We start from the raw sequence: 26,801 nt of genomic DNA, 5'->3' as shown, positions 1-26,801 counted from the left end.
TCGACTTCTTTTGTTTTACATTTTTCATTGTATTTTATCAACAATAACAGAATATGAAAAAAAACTAGTTTAGGCCAAAGGAAATCAGATTTAAAGAATCAAACTACTGAATATTAACTCACAAATGCACCATAACAATTATATTACCACATAAACACATGTAAAACAAGATTAGTTATGACCCATTAAATACAAGAAATAAAAGGTGGGAAATGGACCTTTGAAATGAATCTGGTCCTTGACCGATTGACAACCTTAACACTCAAAACGGACAGGGCCGCGCACGGGATCTCAACCAAAAAGTCTCGACACTGACCTCGGCCGGTTTCCGGTGGCTGCTGGCAGCCGTGAGGTGAAAGGAGGTGGGGTGAGTCGACTGCTTGTTGCTGGAGGTCGGTGAGCCCCTCTTTTGTTTTCGTTTTTTCCCCCTCTGTTTGGACTCCAAATTCTCGCCGTTCCCCTCTCACTGTTGTTCCAGTTTCTTAGAGAAGGTAATCCCAGCCCCTTTTCCCGTTTTTTCTCTCTCTATCTAACCCTATTCCCTTCAAATTTATCCCCCTCCTTTTTCGTGTGTGTCTGTGTGTGGTAGGTGTCATTTGTAGGAAAATGCACGTGAATTAGTTATTAGACGATGATAAGAGAGAATCTTTTGCCATGTTACAATTTTCCATTGGATCCTTTTTTTTATTTTATCTATTTTTTTTAAGATAATCTAAAATTTAAATTACTACACTAATATTTTAGACTAGATAAAATATAAAAAACTACTAAGAAAAATTATAAAATTATTAGTCTTACCAAATTAGAAGAAACATATATTTTTTGTAAATTTTCTTTTCTTTTTTGCAAATAAAATACAACTAATATATAAAAATGTGACTCTTTTTGTATGATTTCAATTTTATCAAATAAACCTACTAAAATAAGTGAAATAAAGGTTAAAATATGTAGATTAAACTTAAATTTATTTACAACTAAAAAGTGTTGAAAAATCCCAAATATAGTCAAAATTTAGGTGCTCACAACTGCCCCTCTTTGCTTGAAAATATGAAGAGTTTTCAGGCAAAGACAAAGTGAGACGTGTGTCACGTCCTTAGTCGTTAACTAAGTACACGTGCGGCACTTGACAATTTGCTCACGTTCTTGCTATGCCAAGTCAGCCTTACTACACTCAAGATCGCTAAGAGAATGGTAGAAAGAACACAAGAGAATTGTTAAAGGAAGCTTTGTATTAGAGAGAACTTGAATTGTTTGCTTGATGAATTACAAATGAATGGCCTCCTTTATATACTAGTATCTTAGGGGCTAGTGTGTAAATATTAATTGTTACACAAGTCCTTAATATTTACAAGATAAGGGCTCTCTTTAAAATTCTCTACAAGCCTAGAAGATTCTAAGGACTTTCCTAGCAAATCCATAAACATCTAGGATCTTCCAAAGGAAATGTCCATACTTCTCTAGAATCTTCTCACAAATGCAAGCATTCCTCCTATGTAAGCTTTCACATGGCATTAATATATGCCAAATGGCGCTTATGTGGCATGATGACATGGCGAGTCATCACACTCTCCCCCACCTAATGTTGCGACGACCGCGGCGCAATGTTGCTACATAAACTCTCGGATCTTATCTTTGAATTGCCATAAATTTTCATAACGTTCCCATGTGGCCTCCTCCGGTGATTGCCCCTTCCAATGGACGAGGAACATTGCGGTGGCTTTTTGCCCTTGTTTTCGCCTGGCCTGGTAATCAATAATAGCCTCAATCTCCCGGTCGTGCGAGGCGGTGATAGTAATAGGCGCTCGACTTGATTGGCCCCTACTTGGATCATCATTGTCTTCATGATAGGGCTTAAACATGCTGGCATGGAAGACAGGGTAGATCTTAAGATATGATGGCATGCCAAGCTTGTATGAGATCTTGCCTACCTTGGCGACTATCTTAAATGGCCCCTCATACTTGCAAATCAGATTCTGATGCATGCCCCGTAGTGCCTTAAACTGTCTTGGATTAAACTTCACCATGACCATGTCCCCAACTCTATAGTCCGTGGGACGCCGCTTACGATCTGCAAACTTCTTCATCTTCTTAGCTGCCTTATCCAAGTAGGATTTAGAGTGTCAAGCTGCTCCTCCCATTCTTTGGCCATATGATAAGCCCCCAAACTCTTTCCCTCGAACGCGACTGGTAATAAATGTGGAGTTTGTGGTTGTTGGCCTATGGCTAGCTCAAATGGTGTCCGCCCCGTGGACTCACTCCGCTGCAAGTTATAAGAGAATTGAGCGATGTCTAGGAGCCTTGACCACTCTTTCTGATGTGCGCTTACATAATGCCTCAAGTAGCATTCTAGTAAGGCATTGACCCGTTCCGTTTGTCCATCCGTCTGTGGGTGGAAACTAGTGGAAAAGTGCAGTTCTGTGCCAAGTATGTCGAATAATTCTCTTCAAAAGTTCCCAGTAAAACGGGGGTCTCGATCACTGATAATATGCCTTGGTAAGCCCCAATACTTTACCACATTCTTAAAGAATAGCTTGGCGGCTTCCTTGGCAGTGCAACCTGGTATGGCGGACATGAAGGTGGCATATTTGGAAAATCTATCCACGACCACCATAATAGTACCATAACCGTAAGACTTCGGTAGGCAAGTGATAAAGTCCATAGTCACGCTATCCCATGGATGCTCTGTAACTGGTAGTGGCTCCAAAAGTCCTCTGGGTTTTTGTTGCTCAACTTTGTCCTGTTGACAGATAAGACAAGTCTGCACATAACACTCTATGTCATCTCGCATGCGTGGCCAATAGTAGACTGACTCAACCAAGGCCCTAGTGCGACATTGGCCTGGATGACCAGCCCACATTGTGTCATGACTCTCCCTTATAATCCGCCGTCTAATGTCTCCAAACTTAGGCACTTAGACCCGCCGACCTGTGGTAAGTAGTAGGCCGTCTTCGACCCAAAAATGTCTCGTATTGCCCTGGTTGGCTAACTCGATAAGTTGTTTGGCTGCTGGATCATGTTGCATGCCTTCTTTTATAGCCTCAAGAATGTCCTATCTTGTTGAAGTGATTACAACAAGCTCGGCTTTTCGGCTCAAGGCATCGGCTACAACGTTAGCTTTGCCCGGCTTATACTCCAGCACATAATCAAATTCGGCCAACAAATCCTGCCACCGAGCCTATTTTGGGGTGAGCTTCTTCTGCGTCTGAAAGTAGCTAGTAGCTACATTATCTGTCTTGACCACGAACCTCGACCCAAGCAAATAATGTCGCCATGTACGAAGGCAATGCACAATAGCAGTCATCTCTTTCTTTTGTATTGTGTAACGCCGCTCCGTCTTATTTAACTTGCGACTCTCAAATGCTATGGGATGCTTATCCTGCATCGAAACACCCCCAATGGCAAAATCTGAAGCATTTGTATGTACCTCAAATGTCTTGGCAAAGTCAGGTAATGCCAAGACTGGCTCCTCTGTTACAACTGCCTTGAGGTCTTCAAATGCCATTTGACAATGCTCCGACCAAACCCATGGCTTGTTCTTCTTTAGCAACTCAGTCAATGGTACGGCCTTTGCTGAGTAGCCACAGATGAACCGACGATAGTAGTTAACAAGGCCAAGGAAGGATCTCAACTCAGTTACCTTTATAGGTGCCTCCCACTCCTGGATAGCACGTACATTAGCCTTGTCCATGTGTAGCTCGCCATTGCTAATAACATGGCCTAAGAAGTGCACCTTTGATTGTGCAAACTCACATTTCTCTCTCTTGATGTATAGCCCGTTCTCCCGCAAGACTTGGAAAACCTTCCTTAAGTGCTTCATGTGCTCTTCCAAGGTTTTGCTGTAGATGATTATGTCGTCTAGGTAGACTACCATGAACTGATCAAGGTAGGGATGGAAAATCTTATTCATAAGGGTGCAAAATGTGGCAGGTGCATTGGTTAAGCCGAAAGGCATCACCAACCACTCAAAGTCTCCATATCTCGTCACACATGTTGTCTTTGACTCATCCCCCTCTGCAATGCGAACCTGGTAGTAGCCCTTGCGAAGATCCACCTTGGTAAAATACTTGGCTTGCCCAAGTCTGTCGAATAAGTTAGCAATGAGCGGGATCGGGTACTTATTCTTCACCGTGACCTTATTAAGTGCTCGGTAGTCTATGTACAATCGTAGTGATCTATCCTTCTTCTTCTTGAACAATACTGGTGCGCCGAAAGGTGCCTTTGATGGGCGAATGTGACCAGCATCTAGCAGCTCTTTCAATTGTTTCCTAAGCTCCTCTAGCTCGGGTGGTGCCATACGATATGGGGCAAATGCGGGTGGCTTAGCCCCTGGCTCCAACTCAATCTTGTGATCCACCTCTCGCCTAGGCGACAAGTGCTTAGGCAACTCCTCGGGCATGACATCTTTGTTTTCCTCAAGCAATTTCTCTATGCAAGATGGTAGTGTCTCTTGAAAACTCTTGTCTTCCTCCAGACTTGCGATGGTTGCCACGAACGTCGGCTCCCCCTTCTTGATCCCCTTGACAAACTGCATAGCTGAGAGTTGTGCTTGGCTCTGTCCGTGTGGCATAGACATTGTAGGTACCATGCAAGCTCCTTCTCGCTCCATAACTAAGAGATGTTGGAGGTAGGGATCGATCAAAGTATGACAATGTCTAAAGAACTCTTGTCTCAATATGATGTCAAAGATATCCATAGCGGTTACGGTAAAGTTTGTCATACCTTTCCAAGTTCCCAATTTGACACCAACTCCATTAGCTACCCCCACGAGCATTTTGTACCTCGGCATTCATGGTCTTGACGCGGGAGTTGGTTGGAGCAAGCTTCAATTCTAGTCTTTTTGCGGCAGCCTCAGTCACGAAATTATGAGTTGCTCCAGTATCCACCATTGCACGAGCATGCTTGTTGTTGATGGTGAGATCCACGTATTGGTTTCCATTCTCGGTAGGTTGGATAGATTGCTTTGTGACAGCACCGCATAATCCGATCATACCTAACTGTGCGGTTTTCGAACTCTCTCCTTGCGGCTGCTCCTTCTGTTCACGGACTATGGCGCTAAGGCTCTTTAGGTCGGGACAATTCCTGAAGCTGTGCGGCCCTCCGCATATGTAACATCCCTTCTTCTCGGCCTGCGCCTTCTTCTCGGCGTAGCCCTGACGGCCACTCAGCTTTTTGGAATCTTGAGTCTTGTAGTATTGTTGTTGTATCTCCTTGCCTTTGCCATGGTCTCCCCTACCTTTGACATTGTTAAACTTTGATTCTTTGACTTTCCCTTTGTCGTGCTTGTCATGCCTGAAATCCATCAATAATTCGGCCTCCACTATGGCTTGGTCTATATTTGCGACTTGCCGGCGTTGTAACTCCTACTTAGCCCAATTTTGCAACCCGTCCATGAAGTGGAACAACAAGTCTTCATTGGTCAGGTTAGGGATTTGAAGCATAAGGGTAGTGAACTCCTTGACATAGACACGTATGCTCCCTGTTTGCTTCAACTCCCTAAGTTTGCGCCTTGCCTCGTACAAGACATTGTTTGGAAAGAACTGTCGCTTGAACTCGGCTTTGAACTGATCCTACGTGCTAATAGTACATATACCTTTATCTACGTCGGCCATCTTCCTTCTCCACCATAGCATGGCAGTCTCTGAGAGGTACAACACCGCAATGTTGATCATGGCCTCGTCATCCTTCACTTTGCCGTGCTTGAAGTAGTTCTCCAAGTGCCAAAGGAAGTTTTCCACTTCTTGCGCATCACGAACACCTTTGAACACCGGGGGTTTGGGAGCCTCGATCTTGGCCTCCCTCGAAACCACAACATTGCTAGCTGCCCCGGTCACGCCAACACTAACATGCTCCTCAAGTGACTCTATCTTTGCCTTCATAGCATCGATAGTACTCAAATCCTCCATGAGTCTGCACTCTAAGGCAGTAGTGATAGTTTGCCTTAGTTCCATCTCGGTCTGTGTACATCCCTCCAAGTCATTTCGGATGCTCTCAATCTCTTCAAGAGTGTGCCACTCAAGAATGCTAAGGGTGCCTTCCACCTTCCCCAAGCGTTGGTCAAAGATCTCCGCGGCATCCATCCCCGCGTTCATCTTCATCACCCACTCTTTACCGAGCGAGATGTCCTCAGGCAGGACCTCCACTTCATCCTCGCTCGCCTCAGTGGCAGATTGTTCTTGGGATGTAAGCCCTTCGTTTGACACAACCTCGGGTGGCACCTCCTGGCCCTTGTTGGTGGCATTTCTCTTTTTGTTACGGCCACTCTTGCCAGCAGCATCCTGGATGACATTGGCTTGGGTGTTGGCAGCGTTAATTTCTTCGTCGTTCGCCATTCCCTTAGTCGCAACCTTTGCTCTGATACCACGTTGTCACGTCCTTAGTCGTTAACTAAGTACACGTGCGGCACTTGACAATTTACTCACGTTCTTGCTATGCCAAGTCAGCCTTACTACACTCAAGATCGCTAAGAGAATGGTAGAAAGAACACAAGAGAATTGTTAAAGGAAGCTTTGTATTAAAGAGAACTTGAATTGTTTGCTTGATGAATTACAAATGAATGGCCTCCTTTATATACTAGTCTCTTAGGGGCTAGTGTGTAAATATTAATTGTCACACAAGTCCTTAATACTTACAAGATAAGGGCTTTCTCTAGAATTCTCTACAAGCCTAGAAGATTCCAAGGACTTTCCTAGCAAATCCATAAACATCTAGGATCTTCCAAAGGAAATGTCCATACTTCTCTAGAATCTTCTCACAAATGCAAGAATTCCTCCTATGTAAGCTTCCACATGGCATTAATATATGCCAAATGGCGCTTATGTGGCATGATGACATGGCGAGTCATCACATGTGTGACTAATATTTTACCATATCGTTATTCAAAAGAGGAATAAAATAAAAGGAAAAGGTGCAACTGAGTCCTAGTTTTGGATAACTTACATATCCCAGGTTATAAGGGAATCAAGTCGCGTGTAGTTCAAGGAGAGTGATGGAATGACGAGTTGAGGAGTCGAGTGAGGTTTCGTCGAGGCTCCGGTCTGTGGTCCTATTATTACATCAAAATCAAAATCTAAAGGAACTAAAGAACCCTATCAGCTATGAGTTACAAGATTCCTATCTATATGTCTTCTGAAGCTTGATCTTGAGTCTTGAATGGTTCTTCATGCAGACTTTTTGATTTGAACCTTGATGCTTGCTAGCTGCAGGTGTTAGTTCATTCTTCTACGGCTTCTTCTGATAAAAACGGGAAATGCAGTGCTCGTGACTTCAGCCATGTCTTGAGCAATTTACATCTTTCATCTGTTTCTGTATTTTGGATTCACTTCTTTTTTCTTTTCTTTATTCTGGATTGAGACTCATTCTTTTGATCATCCCGAACCATGTGCCTCGAGGTAAAACCTGCTCAGATACCAAAACAAAACAAACGAACGAATTTTTTCTGTCCCAGTTTGCACTAGGAAAATTTTATGAGTTATTGTAACAAAATTCTAAACTACTTATTTATTGAAAGCAATAAAAAAAGCGGGAATGATGTACCCGGAGGAAAAAAGGGACTAGAGAGTGGTGACCTTATGTATAAAATAAAATCAACTAGGGAGTTGAGACCCTATGTTGGAAAATCATCAACTAAGGAGTGGAGACCCTATATTAGAAAATCATCAACTAGGGAGTGGAGACCCTATGTTGGCATCAACTAGGGAGTGAAAACCCTATATTGGCATCAACTAGGGAGTGGAGACCCTATATTGGCATCAACTAGGGAGTGGAGACCCTATATTGGCATCAACTAGGGAGTGGAGACCCTATGTTGGCATCGGGTTATGCTGGCATCAACTAGGGAGTGGAGACCTTATATTGGCATCAACTAGGGAGTGGAGACCCTATGTTGGCATCAGGTTATGCTGACATCAACTAGGAAGTGGAGACCCTATATTGGCATCAACTAGGGAGTGTGGACCCTATGTTGGCATCAGGTTATGCTGGCATCAACTAGGGAGTGGAGACCCTATATTGGCATCAGGTTATGCTGCCATCAACTAGGGAGTGGAGACCCTATGTTGGAAAATCATCAACTAGGGAGTGGAGTCCCTATGCTGGAATCAGGTTATGCTGGCATCAACTAGGGAGTGGAGACCTTATATTAGCATCAGGTTATGCTGGCATCAACTAGGGAGTGGAGACCCTACGTTGAAAAATCATCAACTAGGGAGTCGAGACCCTATGTTGGCATCAGGTTATGCTGGCATCAACTAGGGAATGGAGACCCTATGTTGGAAAATCATCAACTAGGGAGTGGAGGCCCTGTGTTAGCATCAGGTTATGCTGGCATCAACTAGGGAGTGGAGACCCTATATTGGCATCAACTAGGGAGTGGAGACCCTATGTTGGTATCGGGTTATGCTGGCATCAGGTTATGCTGGATTGCTGGCATCAAATAGGGAATGGAGACCCTATGTTGGAAAATCATCAAGTTATGCTGGCATCAACTAAGGAGTAGAGACCCTATGTTGGAAATTCATCAGGTTATGCTGGCATCAACTAGGGAGTGGAGACCCTATATTGGAAAATCATCAGGTTATGCTGGCATCAACTAGGGAGTGGAGACCCTATGTTAGAAATTCATCAGGTTATGCTTGCATCAACTAGGGAGTGGAGACCCTATGTTGAAAATTCATCAGGTTATGCTGGCATCAACTAGGGAGTGGAACCCTATGTTGGAAAGTCATCAGGTTATGCTGGCATCAACTAGGGAGTGGAGACCCTATGTTGGAAATTCATCAGATTATGCTGGCATCAATTAGGGAGTGGAGATCCTATGTTGGAAATTCATCAGGTTATGATGGCATCAACTATGGAGTGGAACCCTATGTTGGAAAGTCATCAGGTTATGCTGGCATTAACTAGGGAGTGGAGACCCTATGTTGGAAAAGACGCAGCTGGGGATCAGAGACCGTAGTTTTGAATTATTTTCAACATTATTTCTTCTTTTTCTTCCTTTATTTTTGAGAGAGTGAGTGAATGCGGGAAAGAATTTTGGAGGAGACTTCCCTTTTGAAGTTGTTGTTGCAAAGCTGTTTCCAGCCCTTACGCGGTTTCCCTTTTGGCTGCCCCTGCTTTTGCAAGGTTGCTTTCGGGTTGCACCTGTTTCCTGTTTTCTTCAACAAAGAACAATTTGTCAGTTTGAAATGATGGTTGGTTTTGTGGCCTTGATTATTTTGGTCACTTGATCTCGGCCCGTCCTTTTGAAGAAGATCTCAAACGCTTGCTTACTTACTGGGGATTGCTTTAATTTCTAACCTTGGAGATCTTGACTTTTCCAAAACTTTACCAGGACGGTTAATCACGCGGGACTTAACCTTCTTTAAATTTCTTTTTTTCTTTGCGGCATTTTAACTTTGATCCCTTTGCTTTCAGGAATTCTTGACTTCAAAGTATCAACCATCATGGCCAGTCGAGGTCGACTCAATGCACATACCGAGACTGGGCGCTTTTGCGTACTAGCTTGTATCAAATGAAAACCTTGTAAATTAGTCTTGCCATCCTTTCTTTGTCTTAATTTAGAATAGAATTAGATTGAAAGGGATTGAAATAAAAACAAACGACGGAATGGTAGAATGAATTTAGACAAGAGGTATCCCTTTCGGGGAAAAGAAACAAAGACTTATCTGGAGTGTATGCGGACTTCAATGAACATGACATGCCTCTTGGACTGGATTCCCTGGTCTGTGTGAACCGTCCAACTCTCAGAAATCCATCATAGCTTATACCTCAAGATTTGAGAAACCTTGCCTGGGACTGTGTCCATGTCAGTGACCAATTATCCTCTTTTTCGATCAGTGGTGCCCTTTGCGGGTTTTCACTAGCTAACCTCTCTCATTTCTCTTCTCACCATCGTCTTGTAGTGCTCTTTACGAGTTTTCATTAACGAGACTCTCTCATTTTCAATTCCTCTTCTTACCATCGCCTTACGGTGCCCGTGTGGATTTTCACCGATAAGACTCTCTCATTTTATTTCTCTCATTTGGTCGCATCAAATCCAAGTCACTATATTCTCCAATTTTGTACATCTTTGTCGATTGATCGAAAGGACTTGAACATGATTTGGGTAGAAAGAATTTGAATTGAATTACAACCTTGGAACCTTTCAGGCGAAAGCGTCGCCAAACCATTATAAATTCTGCCCCAGTTTCATCTTCGGGGAAATTTGGATTTTTATTTTGGTGTGACTGAACCCTACAGTGAGGCTGCCTACATATCCTTTCGGAATCAAGTCGAACGTAGTTCAAGGAAATTTTTTTTTTTTGAACTTTTAGGTTCCAAGGAGGGTGATCAAAGAAGAACAACCGGATCAAAGGGTTTACAAAAAGTTGATAGTGTTTGGGTAGCGCGAATGAAAGCCTTTGTCATCCCAATCGGAGAGTATTAAGGCCGCGAAAGGGGTTAAACATAATACCTTTTGACCGCATCCGCATTGACAGCCGTTTCGGGGTCATTTCCTTCGATGTCTCCTAAGTACAATGCCCCTTTTTGGCAGCAGTTTTCTTATAATGTACGGACCTTTCCAATTTGAAAGCAAACTTTCCTTTTGCTTCTTCATGATGCGGGAGAATACGTCTTAGAACGAGTTGCCCAACTTCGAAGTTTCTAGGCCGCACTTTCTTGTTGTAAGCGCGAGGCATTCTTTTTTGGTACAACTGCTAGTGACAAACTGCGGCCATCCACTTTTCATTAATCATAGTTAACTGTTCCAGCCGAGTTTTGACCCATTCATCATCCTCGATCTCTGCTTCAACAATGATTCAAAGAGAGGGAATTTCAACTTCCGCATGTATTACGGCTTCAGTGCCATAAACCAATAAGTAAGGCATAGCCCCGACTGATGTGCGATATCCCAATAATGTGAAAGGCAGCTTCTCATGCCATTGCCTAGAACTTTGTATCATTTTCCTGAGGATCTTCTTGATGTTTTTGTTTGCCGCTTCAACGGCGCCATTGGCTTTTGGCCGATAAGGGGTAGAATTGCGATGCATAATTTTAAACTGTTTGCATACCTCCCTCATCAGGTGACTGTTCAGATTTGCAGCGTTGTCGGTAATGATAGTTTTTGGAATACCAAAACGATAGATAATGTTGGAATGTACGAAGTCCACTACTGCTTTCTTGGTGACGGCTTTAAAAGTGACCGCTTCGACCCATTTTGTGAAGTAATCGATGGCAACTAAGATGAATCTGTGCCCATTTGAGGCTTTCGGCTCGATCGGTCCAATGACATCCATACCCCAAGCAACAAACGACCAAGGTGCTGACATAGGATGCAACTCTGAAGGCGGTGCATGAATCAGGTCACTGTGTATCTGACACTGATAGCACTTTCGGACAAAACTGAAGCAATCTTTTTCCATGGTCATCCAGTAATAACCTGCCCCGCAGGATTTTCTTTTCCAGGACGTATCCGTTCATGTGGGGCCCGCATCCTCCTGAATGCACTTCATTCATGATCTTTTCAACTTCTTTGGCGTCCACACACCTTAACAGATTCAAATCTGGAGTTCTCTTATACAACACTTCTCCACTTAAGAAGAAACTGTTGGCGAGCCTTTTGATAGTTCTCTTTTGGTCTCCACTGGCCTGCTCCGGGTATTCTTTTGTTTTCAAGAACCTTTTAATATCATGATACCACGGCTGGACATCGGGTTCTACTTCAACCGTATTGCAATAACCATGTCTTTCTCGAATTTGAATCTCCAACGGGTCAGTACGGACATTGCCCGAATATGGCAGCATTGCACCTAAAGTAGCTAATGCATCAGCTAACTCATTTTGGAATCGAGGAATATACCTGAATTTAACAGATTTGAATCGTTTGCTAAGATCTTCCACATGCTGTCTATTTGGGATAAGCTTGATATCTCGAGTTTCCCATTCGCCTTATGTTTGCCGAATGATCAAATCGGAGTCTCCCATGATTAATAATACCTCTACATCCATATCAATTGCCATGTTCATGCCCATTATGCAAGCTTCATATTCAGCAGTGTTGTTTGTACAGAAGAACCGAAGACGGGCGGTGGCCGGATAGTGCTGTCCCGTGGGCGAAATCAAAATTGCCCCAATCCCAACACCCTTCGTATTTACAGCTCCATCAAAAAATATTTTCCAAGTCTTAATGTCTTCTGGGATTACCTCAACTAAGTTTACTTCCTCATCCGGGAAATAAGTACTTAAGGGTTGGTATTCATCATCAACTGGGTTCTCAACCAAATGATCGGCCAAGGCTTAGGCTTTCATGGCCGTGCGGGTGACATAGACAATGTCGAACTCTGTGAGTAGGATTTGCCACTTTGCTAGCCTTCCCGTGGGCATCGGTTTTTGGAATATGTATTTTAGAGGGTCTAATCTGGTTATGAGATATGTGGTATAGGCCAACAAATAATGTCTAAGCTTTTGAGCGACCCAAGTTAAGGCACAACAAGTTTTTTCCAACAAAGTGTATTTGGCTTTATAACCAGTAAATTTCTTGCTCAGATAGTAGATGGCTTGCTCTTTCTTTCCGATCGCATCATGTTGCCCGAGGACACAGCCAAAAGAATTCTCCAAGACCGTTAGGTACAGGAACAAAGGTCTTCCAGGCTCAGGCAGGACCAGCACCGACGGATTTGACAAATATTCTTTGATCTTGTCAAAAGCTTCTTGGCATTCATGTGTCCATTTAATCATCGCATCTTTCTTTAGCAACTTAAATATGGGCTCATATGTGGTCGTAAGCTGTGCGATGAACCGGTTGATGTAATTCAATCTTCCCAGCAAGCTCATGACCTCTTTCTTGGTTTTCAGAGGTGGCAGATCTCGAATATATTTTATCTTTGTTGGATCTAACTCAATACCCCTTCGACTGACTATAAACCCTAAGAGTTTCCCAGATGGAACCCCAAATGCACATTTAGCAGGGTTCAATTTCAAGTCATACTTGCGTAGACGCTCAAAGAACTTTCTCAAATCTCGAACATGGCCCTCTTGTGTTTTGGATTTAATGATTACGTCATCAACGTACACCTCAATTTCTTGGTGCATCATGTCATGGAAGATGGCAGTTATAGCTCTCATGTAAGTTGCCCCGACGTTTTTCAAGCCGAATGGCATGACCCTATAATAGTAGGCTCCCCATGGTGTGGTGAAAGCTATCTTTTCCGCATCTTCTTCATCCATTAGGACTTGATGTTACCCGGTATAACAATCCACAAAAGACTGTACCTCATGTTTGGCATAATTGTCGACAAGGATGTGGATGTTTGGTAACGGAAAGTTGTCCTTGGGACTCGCTTTGTTCAAATCCCTATAGTCAACACATACTCGAATCTTCCTGTACTTCTTTGGTACTGGGACTACATTGGCCAACCATGTGGTGTATCGGACCACTCGGATCACACCGGCTTTTAATTGTTTGGCAACTTCTTCTTTAATCTTGTCGCTGATGTCTATTTTGAATTTTCTTTGCTTTTTTGGATAGGTGGACAACCGGGATAAGTTGGCAATTTGTGTACCACTAGATCGACATTTAGTCCTGGCATATCATCGTAGGACCATGCAAACACATCTTTAAATTCAAACAAGAGTTGGATCAATGCATCTCTAGTTTTTTACTCGGCGTGAATGCTTATCATGGTCTCCCTGACCTCTTCTGAATTGCCCAAATCAATTGGCTCGGTTTCATTTAAGTTTGGCTTAGGCTTATTCTCAAATTGTTGCAATTCTCGATTTATTTCCCTAAAAGCCTCATCTTCATCATATTCGAGCTCTTAATTCATTATTTCACAGATAGACAACATTTTAAGATCTGGGCATGAAGTCCGCAAGCATGTCATATTACTTAAGTCCGCATTATTAGGACTGAAAAGATAAGAAAAATAACAAAATCAGAAGGAATGATAGAAAAAGATCCATAGATGATGAAATATTTATTTCATTTCATTGAATTTGAAGATAGCAGGGTTTACATTGGAATGTAAAAGACAACAAAACTAAAAATATTCGAGTTACACCATGAAATAACTCGGAATGTAGAAAAGATGGCAAGACTGAACTACCGGGATTTCCGCCTAACTGGGAATGGAGTAGCTTTCCAGTTTTGCAATTTAGCATTGGGTCCCATGTATTGCACCTCAGCAGTGCTCGAGCCTTCACCCGGTTGGACCATGTGGACTTCGTAGAGCATTTGCCTCATTGCTTCACAGATATCCTCAATTTCATCGGCCGTAAAGGCCTCTTCTTCCTCTTCTATATATCTTGGCTTAACAAACGATCTGGCGAGGTGTAGGATTGGCTGAGGCAAAACCCACCCATCTTTCTTACATTTATCAGCCTATTTTTCGTCGGCATCGGTAGTCTGGAAACCTATGCTGGAGAATTTCTTGTTGGCAGGCAAGGTAACGGGTTTTGTGATGCCCTACAAGGATACCCCGAGCCCTTTCCCGTGCTTGTATCCATGTTTGATCATTTTGCTGGGAACCATGATTGATGCGCTTGATAAACAAGGTTGAGAACATGGGGTTCCTTCCTCACACTGGTCGGCGAGCACAATTTCAAAGGCTTGATAAACGATGTGCTCGCTTCCCTATCTTTCCTCAAGACATGGGACTGAGGGGTCCCTGTAGATTGACTGTTCATCTTCTCCATGGACCACTATTTCTTGGTTCTCCTGTTCGAACTTGACCATTTGATGGAGAGTAGAGGGCACGGCTCCTGCTGCATGGATCCATGGTCTTCCTAACAGAAAGTTATAGGAACTGTCCATGTCCAGAACTTGGAATGTTGCTTCAAAATCTACGGGGCCAATGGTTAGGATTAAGTCAATCTCCCCTATCGTGTCCCTCTTGACACCATCGAAAGCACGCACGCAAACATTGTTTGGTTTGATCCTTTCAGTCCCAATTTCCATCCTCTGCAATGTTGATAGAGGGCAAATATCGACTCCGGACCCGCCATCCAACATGATTCTTTTCACATATATCCCTCACACTTGACAATCAAGTGAAGGGCCTTGTTGTGGGCGGCTCCTTCGGGAGGCAAGTCGTTTCGGCTGAAGGAGATTCGGTTGACCTCAAAAAATCACTCTGCCATTCTTTCTAACTGTTCAACCGTGGTCTCAATTGGAACATACACCTCATTCAGCGTCTTTAGAAGCAATTTTTGGTGTTCGTTTGAGCTCATCAGTAAAGACAAGAGTGAAACCTAGGAAGGGGCTTTTCTCACTTTATCAATTACAGCATACTCCGAGGTTTTTATCTTTCGGAAGAATTCCTCCGCTTCTTCAGCAGTTACAGGCTTTTTGAGGGGGAAACGCTTCTGCTTGGTTTTGTTCAATTCTTCTGGGTTATGATACTTCACAGATTGGTTTGTTTCATTCACTTCCCCCTTAACTTCCTTCCCTTTTTATATGATAATTGTCTGATTGTAGTTCCAAGGGATGGTAGCAGTGTCTTTTATGGGATTTTGTGGCATGCGACTGATGATCAAAGGCTCATCCAGCCTAGGTGGAATGACTGGCCTCCGTGCCACGTAAGTCCCTTTTGGTACATACATTTTTGGCAGATTTGGTGTGGTTTTCCTCTGCTCCAATCTCTTGGGAGGGCTTAACATGAGCTGTCCCTTTCTGGGGCTCTTGGGACGTAGAGAATGGCCTCTTTGGCAGGTGGTGTCCCTGTCTTTGCTTCCCCGTCCTTTTCTTCATTTTGGGGAGTGGAATTCATCTTTTTCTCATTCCTAACCTATTTTGCCACTGCTTTAGGTTTCTTTTCCGAATCAGCAATGGCAATAATCGCTTTTAATGTGGGGTCAAATTTTTTGTCTTCACAGATCATCCCGATGACCGGCCCGTTGTTCTGGGCTAGTAACGAGTTATTGGTTACATTGGGGACTTCCTCATCCCTTAGCACTACCCTTTTCTGTTCGATCAAGTTCTCGACTGCTCTCTTAAAGGTCCAACATTCTTCAGTGTCATGCCCTTCTGCCCCGGAGTGATAAGCGCACCTGGTACCTGGCCTGTATGATGGAGATTCTAGGTTTTGTGTGTTCGGTGGTACAGGCTGCAGCAAGCCTATTTGGACTAATTTCGGAAAGAGGCTGGAGTACGACTCACCAATAGGGGTGAAGTCAGCTTTTCTGGGTGGTTCACGGGGATAAGTGTTATATTGGTAAATATTCTGTGGTGGACGGGGATTATACGGAGCTTGGTGAGGAGGGTTGTTTCTTGGAGGTGGATCTCTGTTCTGATTGTAATGTTATTGTGGCCGGGTATACGGTTGAGCGTTCATTACTGCATAAGGATGAGGGGTCATAACATAGGCTGCATCTTGGTGGGGGTAATAATGTTGTGGGGCCCTAGAAGGTGGACCAGAATAATCCCGGGGTCCCCGAGAGTTTCTTAAGCTTGAAGCCATCATGGCTCCCTCTTCTTTTTTCTTCCGGCTTGCTAAACTTCCCGAGTCGCTCTGAATGGCTTGGGAAGTGGCTTTTAGAGCTGATTGACTTAAGATACGGCCTGTTTTTAGGCCGTTTTCTACCATTTCTCCAATTTTAATGGCCTTCGCGAACGGTTTGCCCATGGCAGACATCATGTTTTGTAAATAATCGGCCTCTTAGGCCTGTAAGAAGACACTGACCATCTCGGTATCATCCATCGGGGGTTTTACCCTAGCAGCTTGTTCACGCTATTTGATAGCGTATTCTCGAAAGCTTTCCGAGGCTTTCTTTTTGAAGTTAGATAAAGAATTTTTGTCCAGAGCTATGTCCACGTTGTATTGGAATTGCCTCATAAAATCTCGGGCCAGGTCATCCCATATGTGCCAATGGGAGATATATTGGTCTATATACCATTCAGAAGCGATTCCGGTGAGGCTCTCTCCGAAGTAGGCCATTAACAGCTCATCTTTTCCACTAGCGCCCCTCAGCTGGTTACAATATCGCTTTAAGTGAGCAATCGGGTCTCCATGCCCGTCATACCTTTCAAAATTTGGCGTCTTAAAGCCCACAGGTAAATGCACGTAAGGGAACATGCACAGATCAGCATATGACACGCTCTTTTGACCACTCAGGCCTTGTATATTCTTGAGGCTTTGCTCAATGCTTTTTATTTTTCGTACTATCTCCTCTTGTTCAGGATTCCTCAAGACTCTCTCCTGTTCTACGGGAGATTCAAATTGTGGGTGCTGAGGATAGAAATTTGGGGTAACCCGAGCGGTGTCCAATTGGAATTGGGGAGCTTGGAAAGTAAAAGTTGATGGTTCGAAGGTTTGTCGAGGCAGTGTTGGTTGTGCCATACTAGAAGTTGGTGGTGCTGTGAACACGGTAGATTGTATTCCTGAAGATGGTGCCTGGGGGCGAACTTCAGAAGGCATTCCAGTGAAGTTTGTTGACATGGTGGGGAACCCAAATGGCATGAATGGGTTGGCTAATGAGATAGGGACATTGGTAGTTCCTCCCGTCCTTGGGATTAACTCGGGGAAACCAAGGATAATACCGGGTGGCTCCCTGCCATTGGACCATGCATCCCACATTTCTAACATGCGGTATCTTAACCGCCTATTTTCCTCAGCAGTTGCTGAATCAAGCTGTGGGATAACTGATGCAGGGCTCTCTTCGGGCTCAACGATAGGTAGGTGACTCTCTGAGGCCATGGCGATACTTCCTTTAGATCTCATGAAATAAGGGTGTGAAGCCAGATTACCACCATAAAACCAACCACCTAAAAATAGAACATGTTCTTTTAAAGCACACACAACAAATCAGTTAGTTTGAGACATTTAACACATAGGGAATCGCATATTGGGGATGCAATGCACCTAAACAGTTAAACGTTTTGCTAAGATGTTTTGCAACGACTGCGTGTTTCATCCCAGCTTTATTGTCTCTCTCTCTCTCTCTCTCTCTCTCTTTTGCTTTCTTAGTTATTTTCTTTTAGGGTTATGATCGAATCCTACGTGGATTGCCTACGTATCATGACGCCGCATGAATCAGATCTCACGTAGTTCGGGAAGATTGAGAATAGGGTAAATAAGCTAACTCTTCTTCTTTTCTTTTTTTTTTTTTTGAATTTTTAGAAGAAAGGCATTAAAAGAAGAAAGAAAATAATTTTGGCTCTTTTTTATTTTATTTAGATTTATTTTTGAAATGTATGAAAGAAAGACTTCTAAAGAAACAAGAAAATATTTCTTGGATATTGATTTGTATTGTTTTTTTTTTTTTTTGAATATCTAGGAGAAAGATTTCTAAAGAACGGAAAAACATATTTTTTTTTTGGATTTTGATTGATTTTTTTTTAATGAAAGACTTCTAAAAATTCTTTTTCTTTTGTTTTGAACTTTGGGAATTTCAAAAGTATAAAGAAAATATTTTTGTTGAATTTCCATTCGTTTTGTCTTTTTTTTTTCAAGAAGAAAAAAAATATTTTTGGATTTTGAATGTTGCCTCTAAATTTTCAAAAAAGAGACTTTAAAGAAAGACTTTTAAAGAAGAAAAAGAATATTTTTTGGATTTTTGTTTCTGATTTATTTTTTAATTTTTGGAAAAAATACTTCACAATGAAGGAAACCCATATTTTGGATTTTGATTTTTGATTGATTTTTTTTAATTTTGTTTTTTATATGAAAGACTTTGGAAAGAGGAAAAATATTTTTTGGGTTTATAATCCTTTTTTTTCTTTTTTTTTTGAATTTTCTAAAGAAAGACTTCTAAAGAGAAATTAAAGAAAAATATTTTTTTTGGATTTTAAAAATTGGAGTCGGAACCGATGAGGTTTGCCTACGTATCTCACATCCAATGAGAATCAGATCCACGTAGTTCGGTCAGTTTTGACATAACCGGAAAAAATATGATATTGACTCATTTTTGAAATACATTTTCTTTTTCTCATTTTTTTGGGGTAGAGTTTCGAGGGATTTTCAAATACCCGGATTTTCAGAACCGGGTGAATTTTCTGTCCTACCTCACTCTTGGTTTTTCTGGATTTTGTTTCCATATTCTAGAAAGCCAGTCAACGTGCAAGCCGAAACAACTAAATGCACAAGTAGCACGTAAGATACATCAGGATGGTCTTTTAATTTGGGGTACACCTGTCCTAGATAGACCCAACCCTTGTGTTGAGTCCCCAAAGTCAAATGCACATGATACAAACAAACGTTCCTACTAGAGATCTGGCATGAGGCTATGTTATTCTAGGTTTAAACCTGGGGGTGTGTTCTAGACATGGCTTACCCAAGCAGACAGCTTGAGCCGAGGTGGGAGCGACGTACCGAGAGCACGAAAGTCTACCCGGCCTAGTGGCTGATCCATCCTCGTTCTATTTGGTATGACCTCTAACAGAAAAGTGGGCCACGCGTACGTGTGCACCATATTTTTAGAAGACTCAAAAGGGAGGCGTAAGAAGACAGTTTAATATAGTTCAAATAATATTAAAGCGGTAAATGAGGGATAATTAGCACATTAGGCCCACAAAATACAGTAATATCAACAATCAATAAAGCCAAGTAAAAATCATAATAACAAGCTCAAATTCTTGAACCCTGAACCAGAGATTCTGGGTTCGATCCCCAGCAGAGTAGCCAGAGTTGTCACAACTCCTTTTTTTCGATAGGGGATAGGGGAGTTTTTCCAATTTAAGTGACATTATTCGAAATGAGATTATTTATTTATTTTCAGAGTCGTCACTCGGAATTATTTATTTACGGTGTTCCGAGTCTCTGTTTATTTTTAAAATCCCAAATCGAGAAAATTTGACTCCGTTAAAAGTCTGCGAACCAGAAGACCCGGTAAGAAATTCTGTTAACTCGGGAGAACTTGTTAGGCACTCCCGAATTCCGTAGTTCTAGCACGGTCACTTAATGATTCATACTTGGCTTATTTGATCTAATTACTCATTTTAGGACCTATGTGTATTTAACCTTTACCGCTTTTAATTACTTGATTTATCTAAAGGATTACCTTAATGCGAGTTACGTATACGTATACCCGTTTGGTTTGGTGTGTCAAAAATCATGTCACGAGTACGTGTACATAATTTACGACATTTGGTTTATTTAAGAAAAATAGTAAAAGTCACGCGAACGCGTACCTTGAATTTATTTGAAAATCTAGATCACGTCACGCGAACATGTATGCAACCATGATAGTAGTTTAAAATCCGCGCCTAAAATCATTTCTATGAGTATTTGATTAAGGCGTTTTATTTACTAAGAGTGTTTGACCATGGTCACGCGAACATGTACCTTGGTTTATTTTGGTATCACAACGACATCACGCATGCGTGTACATAATTATAATAATTAATTTAATTATGAGTACCTAAAGTCATGCCTACGTTTCTAACACTATGTCGTCTATCTAGGTGTAAAGGTTCAACATTAATGTTACATAGTTGTTTGTATCTAATAGGGCAGCTTATCTACAAACTGCCTATCATGCCCAAATTTTTTGAAGTTTGGGGCCTGATAAGGACTAAGTCCAAATGAACTCTGTCCCATGATTATATTCTCCATTGTTTGGACCATACTACTGAATTAATTGAAAAAGAATTTGGGTCTGTTTGAGTTCAATTGGACTCTGACCCAATTAAGCATCTAATCAGCTAAACACATTTAATTCAGAGGCTTGGGCCTAGTAACAAGTCTGAATGACTCTGGTCCAATGTATATTTATTTGAATAAGTTTGAATTTAATATTGGTAATGACATATGTAAAATTTACCTATATTTTGTTTATACTTTAAAGTAGAAGTAAAAGAATCTTTGAATAAAACAAATCGAAATCTAGTTAAACCTAGCTAAATTTCCCAAGTTTAAAACTCATTTATATTTGAAAATCTTAAAGTGATTATCTTTAATCAATGTGTTTGTTTAATTTAAAGACTAAAATCTAAAATACAGTTTCAGGGATCCAATTGGTTTGGGCCTGAAACTGTATCAAAGCCCACTACATTAATTATCTTGTGAACAGCCCAGTTTCATATAAATTTGAGTTATTATATTTAATCACTAAAAAAATAGAGTAGTAAATGGCTAAAATATCAAGCGGATCTATAGCATAAGAAGATGTAAAAAATAAAATTGTTACATTTCTTGTTTTGACTAATTGAACAGTGATAAAAATCTGTTTGTTATTACTTAAACAATTTTTTTGGACTATTTTTTCCTTATTCTCACTACTGCATACAGATCTCATGAACACAAAGCTTTAAACTTATTTCATAATTTGCTAACATTTTAACAGTACCACCTAAATTGCCTAGATAATTAATCCTTCATGAATTTACACATGATATATCACTCTACCAGCATCATTTAGGTGATAACTTAGCTTAAAATATCCAGTCACATTCAAACCAATCACACACTTTATAAATAGTAAATGAAACTTCATAGCAAAAAGAATAAAAAATTTTATTGTTAAGGAGGTACCTTGACAGCAGCAAGAGAAATGAAAATAGTAAGAAAATAAGTCTCTGAATAAACTTTGAAGCAAAGTAGCAGCAATGAAACCAGATTTCAAAAATAGGAAGATATTTTTTGATTCTGAAAGATCAAGACCGATTCTCATAAAGGAAAAGAAGATTTTTCTCTTAAGGATGAAAGAAAAATTTCTTTCAGGCAGTGCAGAGATTTCTGTGTGTATAATATCACTCAAAATCTATCTCCTCTTTAATGAAAAGGGAAGAATGTATTTATAGAGTGAGGAGGTGAAAAGGAATAAGAATTAAGGTACAAAGAATCTGTCAGAATTTCCTATAAATTAGGGAAAATGGCATATTCTTAATAGAAATAGACAGCTGTCCAATTTCTAGTACCTTCCTTATCTCAGAAAATGGACAAGTGTCCAGATTCTAGATATTTTTGGATCTTATCCCTATTTTCCTACTCAGCATTGGGACAGTTGTCCCTAATCTAGAAAGTTATAGTACTTTCTGAATTAATTTTAGAATTAGGTTTCCAAAATCGACTCTTAAGGGTCTTGGAATTACCTCAAAACTAGATTGGTTCTGGGCCTGAGTCAGGTGACTCTTGCCCTGAAGAGCTTGGGCTCTTAAACTTTTAACAAAGCTATGAGCCTATCTATTTAACGAGACCCAATAATAATAACAAAGTTATGGGCATGTCTATTTAGCCAGGCCCAATTTTAACAATAAATAAATAAATAATAATAAAAATAATAAAGCTATGGGCCTGTCTATTCAGCCAGGCCCAACTAATTTAAAAATAAATAACAGGAAATAAAACACAACAGTAAACAAAAAAATAAATAAAAATAAACTTAACACTGATTAATCTGTTTTAATTAATTAATTAATGCAAATGAAATAACAAATGATGTAAAAATTAACAGAATATATTTAAGTCCTAATTTTGTATATTTTTTAATTAATTATAACGGAGTATAACTAACAATGATAATTTAAAAAAATAAATACAGAAATAAAAAAAATAGAATGCGGAAATAGCGAAAAATAACAGAATGAATAAAAAATGCGAAAAAAATAACAGAAATAATAAAAAACAAATGCGAAAATAACATAAATAAATAAAAATGCATAAATAATAGAAAAAATAGCAAAAAGCAAAATTAAATGAGTCTAACCATGAAAAAACCCTCATGCCAAGACTCTCATCTGAGATATGAGATCCTTGATGGGCGATCTTGGCAGGGGGATTTTTTGGCGGCTAGGTGAATTTTAGGGTTTTGAAAAACAGATCTAGTCGGAGAAAAAACCCTCATGCCAAGACCCCTATCTGGGATGTGAGACCCGTGAAAGGAGTTCTTGGCATGAGGATCTTTAGATGGGCTAGGTAGGGTTTTGACAGATCTAGGGTTATTGGTGGAAGTTTTAGGGATTTGGTTGGTAAGATGAGGTTTAGGAGGATGAGAGGAGGGTATGGGGTGAGTTTAGGGTGGTTTTAGTCTTTGCCGCCGCCTTAGGCGATTTCCGGCGGAGGCGTAGGGGAAGGATTTTTAGGGCGGCTAGGGTTTGGTGGTGGTTTAAGGTGGAGGAAAATGGTGGCGGCTAGGGTTTGGAGTGGAGTGTGGAGAGACGGCGGGTCATCTCTAGGGTTAGAGAAAGAGAGATGTGAGAGTGGGAGGGGGGGACGAAATGAGGGGGTGAAGGGGGACGAAATGAGGGGGTGAAGGGCTGTTTGGACACTTATATATTAAGTGCCAGGCCAATTCCGGACCGTTAGATCTAGTGAAGATCAACGACCAGGATCGCCTGACAATTAAACGGCGTCGTTTGGTTTAGTGATGGGGCGGACCGGTTTGGGGTTATTGGGCTTGGGCGTTTTTGGGTCAATTTTGGGGATTTGGCTGGTTTTTACACTGGCCCAGTCCGATTAAATTACTTAAACCCCCTAATTAATTTTATTAATTCCAAAAATCTAATTAACTTAAAAATTCTAATTAAGTACTAGGCTATCTTAATTTGTAAAATTAAACCAACTATCTATTTATATTATTTACATAATTAGTTAATCTTCAATTATTAAAAGGAAAAGTTACTAATTTTGATACTAAAACTAAAAAATGTCAAAAATAAACCATTTTTGTGATTTTCTTCTAATAATATGATGAAATCATGTAATTAAATGCTAAATTCAATTAAAAATCCAATAATGTTGTATGATGAGGATTTAAATATTTTTGTTGTTTTCTATGATTTCGAAAATGCTAAAAATGCGTGAGAAATATAACTAAATGCAAATAATTGCGAATAATTAATAAAAATCTAATAAATATGAATAATTTATTTATTAATTTTGTAGGAATATTTTGGTAGGGTAAAAATTACATGCTCACAACTCTTATCCCAAAGATAAAAAAATCCAGCTTCTATAAAGGATTATAGGCCTATATCCTGTTGCACCACATTGTATAAGATAATCTTTAAGATTTTAACAAAGAGATTACATATGGTCATGGAAATCTTGGTGGATAGTTGCCAATCAGCTTTTATACCAAGGAGGATTATTACGCACAACATAATACTTAGTCATGAATTGGTCAAAGGCTATGGGAGGAAAGGTATTTCACCACGATGTATGATGAAATTGAATATGCAAAAGTCTTATGACTCCCTTGAATGGATGTTCCTAGAACAAATTTTGAGTGGTATGGCATTTCCTCGTACTTTTGTGAGGTGGATTATGATGTGTGTGCAAAGTATCTCTTACTCTATACTTCTTAATGGCAAGCCAACATAACCATTTCAAGCAAGGAGGGGGCTAAGGTAAGGGGATCCTTTATCTCCTTTTCTCTTTATCTTAGCCATGGAATACTTGACTAGAATTTTGAAGGGCCTAAGTCAAATACCATATTTCAACTATCACCCAAGATGTGATAAGATGCAGATAGTGCCGCTAGGCTTTGCTGATGATCTTCTCTTGTTTTGTAGAGGTGATTTGATTTCAATGAAACTATTGTATGAGTACTTCCTCCAATTTTCTCAGGCTTCAAGACTTTCTCTAAACATAGCCAAGAGCTCTATATTCTTTGGAGGAGTACCAAAAGTTGCACAACTAGCTATTCTGGATAATGTGGGATTTTCTAAAGGTGAGTTGCATGTAAAATACCTAGGGATTCCTCTTAGCACAAAGAGGTTGCCAGTGGCACAATGTCAACCCCTACTTGATAGAATATTGGGGAAAATTACTTCATGGACCTCTAAATTTCTTTCTTATGCTGGAAGGTTACGGCTTATTAAAAGCATCCTCTTTTCTATTCAAACCTTTTGGTGCCAAATCTTTATTCTACCTAAAAAGATTTTATACTTGGTAGAAACTCTATGTAAAAGATATCTTTGGACTGGTGGTAATGAATTGAGTAAAAAAGCATTGATATCATGGGAAAAAATGTACAAGCCAAAATCAGCTGGAGAATTTAACATAATTGATATTTGTATATGGAATAAGGCAGCAATCTGTAAGCATTTCTGGAATCTATGCAAGAAGAAAAATAGATTGTGGATCTAATGGGTTCGCATGTATTATGTCAAAGATAAATTCTTATGGGATATTAATCCTACACAAGTTTCTTGGGTGGTAATGAAGCTAATGAAGGCAAGGGACCTTTGAAGCGGTTGGGTATAACTATGAAGATATAAGGAACATGCAACAATTCTCAATCAAGAAGTTTTATAACAAGTTGAGAGGAGAGTTTCAGAAAGTTAATTGGGAAGATAATGGTGTGCAACAACTATGGATGTCCTAAATGAATTTTTGTGCTATAATTGGTAGCTCATGGTAGGTTGTACACAAAGGACAAATTGTCAAAATGGGGTATTGTTCAGGATCTAATATGCCCTTTATGTGATAGTGAAGATGAATTCATAGAGCGCTTATTTTTCAAGTATGCTTACTCTGCTGAATTATGGAGTAGACTACTAAAATGTCTAGGGATTCAAAGAGCACCAATGGGATGGGGTCATGAGCTCAACTGGGCAATCATAAATGCAAAAGGAAAAAATATAAAAGCTGAAATCTACAAGATAGTGATGGTCGGGAGTGTCTATTACTTATGGCTGGAGAGGAACCAAAGAATCTTTCAAGAAAAACACAGAAGCATTGAAGTTATGAGCAAGCTAATTGTTCAGGACATCCATTTTAGAGGAAATTGTTATGCCAAGATTGCTGGACATTTGAAACTCTTGAATTTTTACCCCTAGGAATGTTAATGTAAAGCCGTAAATAGGGGGTGGAGGGAGAGGCAGGTGACAACAGCTATAGGAAGTTAGGTTGTTCAGCAGGTGTGAGCTTCACAAAATATAATTTTAGATAATTCTTAATTTGCTTTAAAAGACACATTACTTACCATGTAATAAGATAAGACAGAATTGGGGCACTTTTATGATGAATGACCTATACAAAGTTACAAACAATGAAACAACATATCAAGTACAGTGAATTGTGAAGATCTATATATAATGACCTCTTTTTTTTTATTTGTTTCTTTGGTGATAATGACTGCTATATTCCCTTCATCAACTCATACTATTTGGAGTATATGTTATGACATTTATTATTTACGAATTTGTCTCTGCTTCTTCTCGGTTTAAACTACAAAAAAAAAAGTTTGGTGAATTACTACTTTCTCTTTACTTCATAAAAATTAAATAAATCTCCCTCTAATTAGACATGTACCTAATTACCCCACTTCAATTAACTAACATTTCACAAACTTCCATTACCACGAGTCTTTACAACTGTCCAATACAACGATTTTAGAAGAAAAGTTTTTTTTTTCATAAATCTGAAAACTATAGGATTTTTTTTTTTTTTTTTTTTTTTTTGTATATTATTAAAAAATGCTTTCATGTAGATATCTACAAGCAGACAAGGATGAATTAGTTACCATTACGTTAGTTCTAACTACTGTATGTAATAATTTGGCAATGCTTGGAAACTTGTGTGTTGTTAATAACAACAATACTGGTGTAACTACATTTTATTATTAATATATAATCATCCTATTAAGCAGCAAATAATGTGACCAATTCGTTTAAGATAAAGAAGTATGATCAATTGATAAACTCTTAAAAAAGAGAGTATAAAGCACAAAAAAAAAATATAAATCGAAAAGCTCAGTAGTCTGATTTGATTAATAAATCAACCTAGTCGATTTAGTTTTGATAAGCAAAAATTAACTCAAATATTCCTGCTTCTTTGTTCCTAGAGAAATTGACTACGGGTGACAACATATAATAGGAATACAAATTTTTGGTCTTAGATTACGCTCTAATTTACGATCTATCATGACAACTTTTCCATTGTTAC

The 26,801-nt window shown here is 40.1% G+C and overlaps 1 long non-coding RNA gene across 2 annotated transcripts; it reads left to right on the top strand.

The window, feature by feature from the left end:
• On the top strand, nt 1–25,969 carry LOC142171650 (uncharacterized). Of its 2 annotated transcripts, none has more exons than XR_012701511.1 (2): nt 1–491; nt 24,480–25,969. It is a non-coding gene; the product is annotated as an uncharacterized LOC142171650 (long non-coding RNA). The 2 variants fall into 2 exon arrangements; XR_012701512.1 differs by having other exon boundaries at nt 24,425–25,969.
• The last annotated feature ends 832 nt before the right edge of the window (nt 25,970–26,801 follow it).

Source organism: Nicotiana tabacum, chromosome 17 (assembly GCF_000715075.1).
Source record: "Nicotiana tabacum cultivar K326 chromosome 17, ASM71507v2, whole genome shotgun sequence".
Taxonomy (NCBI): Eukaryota; Viridiplantae; Streptophyta; class Magnoliopsida; order Solanales; family Solanaceae; genus Nicotiana; species Nicotiana tabacum.
Note: the sequence above shows the minus strand (reverse complement) of the source record. Positions and strands in the feature narration are given on the sequence as shown.